The sequence below is a fragment of the Cebus imitator genome, unplaced genomic scaffold (assembly GCF_001604975.1).
Source record: "Cebus imitator isolate Cc_AM_T3 unplaced genomic scaffold, Cebus_imitator-1.0 Scaffold115, whole genome shotgun sequence".
NCBI classification, from domain to species: Eukaryota; Metazoa; Chordata; class Mammalia; order Primates; family Cebidae; genus Cebus; species Cebus imitator.
Window position 1 is genome coordinate 5,570,328 of NW_016107430.1, and position 9,939 is coordinate 5,580,266.

The window sequence follows — 9,939 nt, forward strand, 5'->3', positions numbered from 1 at the left end:
ACCAGACTGGGCATCAGAATTCTTCTCGAGATAACATGAGTCTTTTTATTTATTTATTTTGTATTCTCTTTTAAAAATTTTTTTACTTTAAGTTCTGGGGTACATGTGCAGAATGTACAGGTTTGTTACATAGGTATACATGTGCCATGATGGTTTGCTGCACCTATCAATCTGTCATCTAGGTTTTAAGCCCTGCATGCATTAGGTATTTGTCCTAATGCTCTCCCTGCCCTTGTTCCCACCCCCACCCTCCCAGAAAGGCTCCAGTGTGTGATGTTCCCTTCCCTGTGTTCATGTGTTCTCATTGTTCAACTCCCATTTATGAATGAGAACATGCAGTGTTTGGTTTTCTGTTCTTCTGTTAGTTTGCTGAGAATGATGGCTTCCAGCTTTGTCCATGCAAAAGACATGAAGTCATTCTTTTTAATGGCTACATGGTATTCCATGGTGTATATATACCCCATTTTCTTTATCCAGTCTATCATTGAGGGGCATTTGGGTTGGTTCCCATTCTTTGCTATTTTAAATAGTGCTGCAATAAAAACATACTTGTGCATGTGTCTTTGGAGTCTTTTTATTCTTTTAAACAGTCTTTCTTGCTGTAAGAACTCTTATAATGGAGCATGATCTTCCTACTGCTAAGGCCTTTTCATGCCCCTGGAGTAACACTGCATGGTTTTCTGTGGGCTTCTCAAAGCCTATGTCAATGTGCCTTATTGACAAGTCAATGCCGTTTTAGTCCAAATACAGAAATACAAAAAAATTTTGTATTTTTTTTAAGTAGAGATGGGGTTTCATCATCTTGGCCAGGCTGGTCTTGAACTCCTGACCTCGTGACCCACCCGCCTCCCAAAGTGCTGGGATTACAGGTGTGAGCCACCGCACCTGGCCTATTTTTATTTTTTTGTATTTTTAGCTGAGACAGGTTTCACCGTGCTGGCCAGGCTGGTCTTGAACACCTGACCTCGTGACCTGCCCGCCTCAGCCTCCCAAAGTGCTGGGATTTTGTCCAGCAACTGCACAGCCTGCCCAGTCTTTCTGCTTTTGAACTCTGTGAGCGCTTTCAGCACCACGCCCTGGGCTTGTTCCTTCACGGCTTGATTCTTGGTGTTGAAGAGAGAGTTCCGCGAGGCTGCAGGGAACGCCCGAAACACGTACCCTTGCTGCGGGAGCTCGTCCACCTCGCTCGGGCCTGCTTCCTCTGCTTCCTGCTAGGGCACACATTCGTTGTCGTCAGATTCGTCGATGTCCGCCCGGCGGAAGCGTGAGGACGGCGTGTTCTGGGCCGTGGCAGGAGCTCGGTGCCAACTCAACTGGCTCCAATCCGTTCACACCTGTGCCGGCTCAGGGGTGGGAAACTATTGCAGATTTATACTTAAATATATCAGAGCATAATCTCTCCTTACATTTTTTTTTTTTTAAACCAAAATTTTCTTAGCTAAGAATTTCACCTATGTCTTCTTCCAAATCAACTTCAGTTTATCTATAAGGATTTTTATTAGGGTTGTATTAAACCAGGGGTCAGCAAATTTGTTTTGTGACCAGCCAAATAGTAAATATGTTGCTTTGTGAGCAACATATAACCTCAATCTCTTTCCCCTCCTCTTCCTTCTTCTTCTTCTCCTTTCCCTCCTCCTTCTTGTTTCTTTTCTTTTGTTTACACACACATATAAAATATAAAAACCATTCTTGGCCAGGCACAGTGGTTCATGCCTGTAATCCCAGCACGTTGGGAGGCCGAGGCAGGCAGATCACCTGAGGTCAGGAGTTTGAGACCAGCCTGGCCAACGTGGTGAAACTCTGTCTCTACTAAAACTACAAAATTAGCCAGGCATGGTGGCAGGTTGCCTGTAATCCCAGTTACTCTGGAGGCTGAGGCAGGACAATCACTTGAACCTGGGAGGTGGAGGTTGCAGTGAGCCAAGGTTGTGCCACTGCACTTTAGTCTGGGCAATAGAGCGAGACCCTGTCTCAAAAAAAAAATATTCCTTGTTCACAGGTTGCAGAAAAATAGGCTGCAAGCTGGATTCTGGCTCATAAGCTGTAGTTTGCTGACTGCAGTGTTAAACCAGCATTAATCTTTGGTGTTGCTTGGCTTGCAGCTGCCTCTCTCCATTCCATCTCCCTCATCACGTGGCCTTCGCCCTGTGTCTGTGTCCCTCTGATAAGGACACCAGTCATCTTGGATTAGGGGCCCACCTTGTTCCAGTATAACTTCACCTTAACTAATTATATCTCCAATGTCCCTGTTTCCAAATAAGGTCACATTCTGAGGTACTGGTGGTAATAACTCACCATATCTTTTTTTGGAAGGACACAATTTAACTCATAACACAAATAAATTAATTTGAGAAAAGTATATTATAAATCTTTTTAATATTTAATATTTCCATCTAAACATGACATATATATTCTATATTAATTTTATTACATTAAACCTTTCATACAAACCTCAAAGAATATGAATTTATGTATTCATATGAAGCCTCCCATTTGTCTTGCTACTATTTATGCAGGAATTTATGTCTACATTTTTAAGTGAACTTGGTTTTTAGTTTTCTTTTCTTTCTATGCTATATAAGTGTTATCAAGACCATGCCTCCTCGATGGAATGAAGAGCTTAGCTTTCCGTATTTTTCTATGCATGAGGACAGTATATTTGGAATGGGAATTAATGCTTCCTGGAAAGTCTGAAAGAAGTCACCAGTAAAACCATCAGGCCCTGTAACCTTTTTTTTTTTGAGATAATTTTTTGACATCTCTACGTTTCCTCCATGGTTACTTCTCCCTCTCTCTAAGTGGACAGAATCATCCAAGCACCTGACTCAGAGGTCTTAAAATGCCTTCCTTCACCTGGATGAAAAGTAGACAGGTCTGCTGACTCTGAACTCAAGACCAAGCTGATAGGCTCTGACTATGGGAGGTTTCTTCAGCAGAATAAGTTCACTGATGCAAGTTTCAGGAGTTTGTCTGCAAGGGCGTTAGGCTATCTGTTGAATGCCTGGGTATGTCTGTATGCATTGGAGTAAGTGTGCAGTGACCAGAAACAGCATGCATGGAAAAATGAGTGTGTCTATTCTGCCAAGGGATGGTGGCATTAGCAATCACCGAGGCCGCAAAGTAGGTTTGCAGCCAAGGGCTGCTGATGTTAGTCACCTTCTTAGCCTTCACAACAACCCACAAACTCGGGCAGCTGTCTTTCCAGCCTAGGCTAGTGCATTCAGGGCTCACCTGTCTTGACATTGCTCCTCACCATGTTTCCACATTCCCCACAAGGCAGGGAGCACACCTGCTCCCAATGGACACCCACAGGCGATGCCGTGTGGAGCAGCCCATTAGAGTATCAGTTTTCTGGCTATTCTTTGGAGCTGCTGGCTCCAATATGTTTCCCCATATGCTTGAACCTTTTTGCAATTCTTCCATCTGTTTCTGGGAAATGTGAAGGAATTTAATGATCTTTTCTGGGGTTATTAAACCGACAGCTGTTGTCATTAATAGAGGACATTTTTTACTGCAGTAAATAAATGCTAGTCATAACTCCAGCCTCTCTTATGCACTCTCATTAATGACCAGAGCATTTGTCTCAAGACTGGGGTAATGAACATGGGGGGCTTTATGCCAGCTTTTGAGATGATTCATCTTCAAAGTGTGAACACCCTCACTTCTTTTTTGTGCTCTGGGCAGCTTTCGAGGCAAAATGTATAATTGGTAAAAAGCAAAATCCAATCAAACAGCCGTTGGCTTTCTTTGAAAATGAAGGAGCTTGGGCGTTAAAAAGGAAAGATTACTTTTTACTGTGTGCTTCAAATTATGGTTCATTTTCTAGTAGAATGTTAGAGGCAGAGAAACTAACTTTAATAGCTTGAATTGAAGGTTTTCTGTACTGTTGTAGATTAGAAAAAGAGACACAAGGTTGTGCTCACACAGAAAAACAACAGGGAAAAGAGACTAGATAGTAGGGGCCCTGACTTGGCCTCCACCTGCCCCATAGACAGAGTGGATTTTGGTGACCGTAGCCTTAAGGATTAATCTTTGCAGTTCAGATGGCCTAGTAATGCCACAAAGCAGAAAGGTGGAGGAATTTTTTTTTTTTTTTCTTTTTCTGTTTTTTTTTTCCAGACAGTCTCACACTGTGGCCTGGGCTGGGGTGCAGTGGTGCAGTCTCAAGTTCACTGCAACCTCTGCCTCCCAGGTTCAAGTGATTCTCCTTGCCTCAGCCTCCGGAGTAGCTGGGATTACAGGCACCCGCCACCATGCCCAAATACTTTTTTTTTTTTTTTTGTATTTTTAGTAGAGATGGGGTTTCATCGTGTTAGCCAGGATGATCTCAATCTCCTGACCTTGTGATCTGCCCACGTTGGCCTTCCAAAATGCTAGGATTACAGGCGTGAGCCACCATGCCCAGCAGGAATTTCTTATCTTACCAGGGAGTGATTCCAAGATGCATGAACTGGGGAAGGTGAGGAATCTGGAGATAGCAAAGCTTGGTCATCCTGGCAGTCAGCTACAAGTCTGCCCTGGCAGCAGTTTCTCCAGGCTGGCTTCTGGAAGAGCTGGGTCAGGCAAAACCATGTTGAGGCCCCATTCTTATGAGAAATTGGGGTGCATGGCAGGACATGGTGGCTCATGCCTATAGTCCCAGCACTTTGGGAGGCTGAGGTGGAGGGATCGCTTGAGGCCAGGAGTTTGAGAACAGCCTGGGCAACATAGCAAACCCTGGGAATTACTTGGGAGGCTGAGGTGGGAGGATCCTTTGAACTCAGAAGCTTGAGGCTGCAGTGAACTATGATCAGGCCACTGCACTCCAGCCTGAGTCACAGATTTAGACTCTATCTCTAAAGAATAATAGTTGGGGTACAAATGGCCAATGATCAGAGAAAGAACCAAGAAGACCACACCTATAAACTTGGCAGCACTTAGCAGCTTGGGCCCCAAGTACTGTTTTTCATCATCTGCCATTCAAACCTATTGAGAGCCCTGTGTTGCGGAGGCAGAAGCTTAGCGATTTCCTCTAGATACTGGATTAGCCCCATGAGGGGAATTTGGGGTGTATGCCAGGAGGCCTGACAGTTAGAGACCTGTATCTCTATCTACTTGAGTGCTTCTTGCTTAGGGAATGAAGATCAGAACCCACAGCAGCAAGCTAAGGGTGCCCAGCAGTTGTGGATCTGGGAGTGGAAAAGGCAGGGAAAAATGGGGACATCTGACACTACAGAGTCACTGCTATCCTCTTTGTCTAGTGATAAGCATTTCTTCTGAAACTATTCATCCATCCATTCAAAAAGCCTTCCTGAATACCTGCGTATACTGGGCATCGTGCTGCATTGTGGAATCTAAAGGGCTCCAAGGGCCTGCCCCTGAGGAGCTTGCAGTCTAGTGGGGAGAGAACAACATGGCACCACTGTGTGATGACTTCCAATGGGGGCACACACAGGGTCCCACGGGGCACAGCAGAGGGACACTAATTCCAGTTTTGGTGTGGGTAGGGGAAGATTCTGGAGGAAATAGCATCTCAGCTAAGGGCTAAAAAATAAGCAGGTTTTAGCCAGTACAGACAGAGTAGAGAAAATTCTAAGCAGAAAGAATAGTGGTACAAAGGCCCCAAGAGGAGCGAAAGGCTGGAGCTGGGATGTAGCAGGAGAGGTGAAAGAAGTAAGAGATGAGGCCAGGGCCGGGTGCAGTGGCTCATGTCTGTAATCCCAGCGCTTTGGGAGGCTGAGGCTGAGATAGGAGAATTGCTTGAACCAGGGACGTGGCGGTTGCAGTGAGCCAAGGTCACGCCACTGCACTCCAGCCTGGGCAACAGAGAGAGACTCCATCTCAAAAAAAAAAAAAAAAAAAAAAAGAGAGAGAGAGAGAAGAAGTAAGGGATGAGTCTGCAAAGGGAAGTATAGGAAGCCAGTCCTTGGGTACACTCTATGGCTGATTAAACATACCCTGACTTTCCCAGGCTTGTAGGTTACAGCCATGTTTATAACAGCCCCCCTGATGCATTCGCTGAGATTTTCCTATCGTCTTTACACTCCACCCTATACACAAATTAAAATGGAAAATTCAGTGAAGTGAAAAATAAATGGCTGTGTGGTATTTTCCCGGGAACTTGGTGCTCTGCTAAGAGCTTTAGTAACCACACAGTGTCTCCATATCTTCTTCTTGTGGGGGAAAAAGAAAGAAAACACAGTCTCTTGGGCATGGTTGTATTTGCTGGCATCAGGCATAGAGAGAAGCGCCAGCACTCCCTGGGGAAGATAGTTCAAGGGAGTCCTCTGCATCTGTCCTGTGGTCTTTCACATCTCACATTTTCTCAGAATGATGGACCCACAATGGGGTCCTCAGATGGTTTATCAGGCAAGTTTCCAGTGGACATGACCTTGTCCCATTCATTTGCAAATGGGCGGAAGCTGGGTCCCGGATGCTCCCAGGTGGATGCATTCAGAGAGCAACACTCTGGCCTTAACACACTATGTATCTTTGAGTTGCACATAGAGGCAGCCTCTCGGGAAAACCGCTAGCAGATTTCTCATGGAGGAGTCAACTGAGGCTGGGAGGAGTTGAGAGCTCATGATCCTCTTGTGGGAATCTAACATTAAATAAAATATTTCTCAAATCCTAGCAAAGCTTGGATATTCTTTTGAAATAAAAATACTTTCAAAGAACTTCTCCCTCTTTGTTGATACAGGTAGTTTCTATTATACAGGTATTGATCGACTTACGACGTATGCAACTTACGACCATTCGACTTGACGACCACAATCGCTAGCCACGACTGCTCCGCGTCTGGCAGCACAAACGTTGCCCAGCTGGGCGTACGACAGTGCGGACCAGCTTCCGGCAGCACTACCATCTCCGCGTGCACCATTTCAACTGTACATATAGCCTACTCAACTTACGATCAAATCGTGTTACGACCGGTCTGCGGTCCAGACAGTGGTCGTAAGTCGAGCACTAGCTGTAATGGTATTTAAATATGTACCAACATAAAAGCCAGAGTAAAATCTTTCTGCTGATGGCTCTCATATGACTATAAAAGGAAAACAAATGGACAAATTATAGAACAGCAAACGACGAAATCAATAAGATTCAAATTAACAACATTAATTTAATGGGATATCGTTTTACCAAACTGAAATCATGGCTCTCCCTGTAAGGATAGGGTTGACCATGGAGTGTGGTTCTTCAGGGACAGGCGGGCCATTCGAGGAGCTGTGCCCCACTCTCCTCTGCTCTAATGACCGTGGGAAGTATGTCCAGCTACAGAGCATGCACGTTGCTGTCCTTTTCTTCTTAGCCTGCCATAATTAAAATAACTGAACCATATGTGGTCCTTGAAATCCTGGAGCTCTGTGTTTTTAAGCTCTGGTCCTGACGTGTGTGTGTGTGCGCGCATGTGCGCGCATGCGCACACACACACACACACACACACACACATGTGCACGTACACCCCAAGTATTCAGGAGAGCATAAAGGCCACTGTGAAAGATGCACATCCTGGCATTATGGGACTAAAGGGGCAAACCAGATTCACACATGGAATGATCATGTCAGCAGGACTGTAAAATCCCATGCACCTCGAGAGGTCAGATGTCTCTCTGACCTCTCCTTTCTCACACCATGCTCGTATACCCATGGCGTGAGAAAGGAGAGGTCAGAGAGACATGGAAGTCAAGGAGCCACAGAGGACACCAGCTTTGCAAGACGTGTAGGGTGTAGCATATGAGAGGAGGGATGACTGGGGAGGGCAGGTCACTGGGGATGATCTTGGTAAGGACCAGCCTTGGTTGAGAACGCAAGCCCTTCTAGGCTTGATCGAGTCCAGGATGATGCACCTCCCACCCAGGGCTCATGGTCTGACCCTGGCTTTAGAAGAGCTGTGGGGAGCAAGCTGCCAGGAGTGGCACCTGCCCACCCCGATGTTCTCACTCACCTCTCGGGCCCCTCACCCAGTGCACAATGGGATAATTTTTAGACCAGGCTGCCCCTCAGGGAAGGTAAATCCTAAGAGAGTAGTTATACCAGTTACACCAGTAGCATCAAAGCTGAAAAACAGGGTTTATTGAATCCAAAAACATTTACTAAGTCCCTGTATGATGTACTGGGTAGGAAATAATATCAAGGAATTCAATGAGGGAGATAAATTAGGAGTATAGATCATTGTAGCACAAGGTAAAACATGGTATGTGCTGTATGAGAGGGAGGGAGGCTAACTCCAGCGAGGGTAGGGGTAAAATCTTGGCAGACTTCTATAAGGAGGTGGTCTCTGAGGGGTGACTGCAAGAAATTCTGAGAAGGCAAGGGCTGGTGGCCCGGGAAAGAGAGGCCAGGGTACGGAAGGGTACAGTGGGAGATGAAGCTGGAGATGGAAGACATGGAAAGCCAGGCAGAGGAACTGAGAACGTCTCCAGATTTCTACTCAGGGATGGCTCTAAACCCCACCTGATTAGCACATCAATTCCATCCCTCTGAAGGGAGTGTGGGAGCAGGACTGGAAAAGAACTCAGGAGATGATGGCAACTGTCTAATAGAGAGAAGATAAGGCCTTGGACTAAGGAGGTGGCAGTGGGAATGGAGGGAAGGGGCACAGAGTGACTGGCTCTCATGACAGGCTTTCTCTTGCCCACTTGACGAGTGCATACAGAACTTACTCCTCTGGCCCTGAGCTACTGGAAAGTCCCTCAGAAGCAGGGTTTTCCTGTGGCGGGTGGGTGATGTTTGGAGAACATCCATGACAATCTCCATCTGTACCTCCAACTCCATGTCCTGCCCCCTAGAAATTTTGATACATGCTGCTCACTTGCAGTTCCAGCCCTAGTTTGCTGCTGTCTAATGTCTAAATACGCATTCATTGGCTGGGCACGTGGTTCATGCCTGTAATCTCAACACTTTGAGAGGCCGACGCAGGTGGATCACCTGAAGTCTGGAGTTCGAGGCCAGCCTATCTTGTCTGACGTTGATCTGGAGGTTGCCTTTGGCCAAAGGGTTAACTGAGATTGATCTAAACCTTGAATCCATACCATAAAACAGTGTACAGTTAGCATACTCATCTACATATTCAACTACAAGTGATATACCATGAGGTCTGCTGTCAATTACGGATCCAGCAATAATCGGGAATTAGGAGGACTACTTCCAGAGAAAGGGGTTCTTTGGGTCTATCTCGGGCATCCTCTTCCTGGTGTCCTGCCCCAGGCTGTGCTAGGAAGACCAGATGGCCACAGGCACTGCAGTAGCTAGGACACTGTGTGGATCAGAGCCTGGCCACACCGGACTGCCGCCAAATGTTCTCTGTCTCTCCACCCTCACCAGGAGCTGTCTGAGGCCAGAGACAGACACATGTATCTTGCTGGGCTGCTGCCGGCACCTGGCACACCGTAAATGCCCAGTAAATGTTTGCTGAGTTGAATCAAACTTCAACTCTTTGTATGTGGGTGATGGCTTCTAGCTTAGGCACCAAGCAGAGAACCTGCATTTCCGTGGCTCACTGTTTTTGTTTTGGGCAGGACAGCCACCAGGCATGTCCCTCTGCCTCTTAATCCCTCCCCTCCACATAGCCCCGTCACACATCTTGACCTGGAACAAACTCTCTTTACTTTCCTGGCACTGTGGCCATCTCCCTTGTCTTGGCCTGTGCATTTCTGTTCTGGATCTGTATTTCTGTGACCTGGATTTTAGCAGTGATGGAAGGGAATTTTTCCCTCTCCAGCTTCTCATTGAATCTATAGAAATGTGGATGCTGCCTCTTCCTACTTACCACAGTAAACAGTCTCTCTTCTGGTGCAGCTGTGTGTGTGAGTGTGTGTGTAGGTGGGGAGTATTTGCTATTTAATCATGTTCTGTTCACTGCTATCTTCCTTGCCTTTTGACTTTCTGTATGAGGAGAATTTAGATTTAGCAATCTGGAGGAAAGTGGTGCTGGGACTCATCTTTTTTTTTTTTTTTTTT

At 46.1% G+C, this 9,939-nt stretch overlaps 1 pseudogene; it reads right to left on the minus strand.

Annotated features, from left to right (window-relative positions):
• Positions 1-582: 582 nt before the first annotated feature.
• Positions 583-6,844, minus strand: LOC108311398 (annotated as a pseudogene).
• Between the last annotated feature and the right edge of the window lie 3,095 nt (positions 6,845-9,939).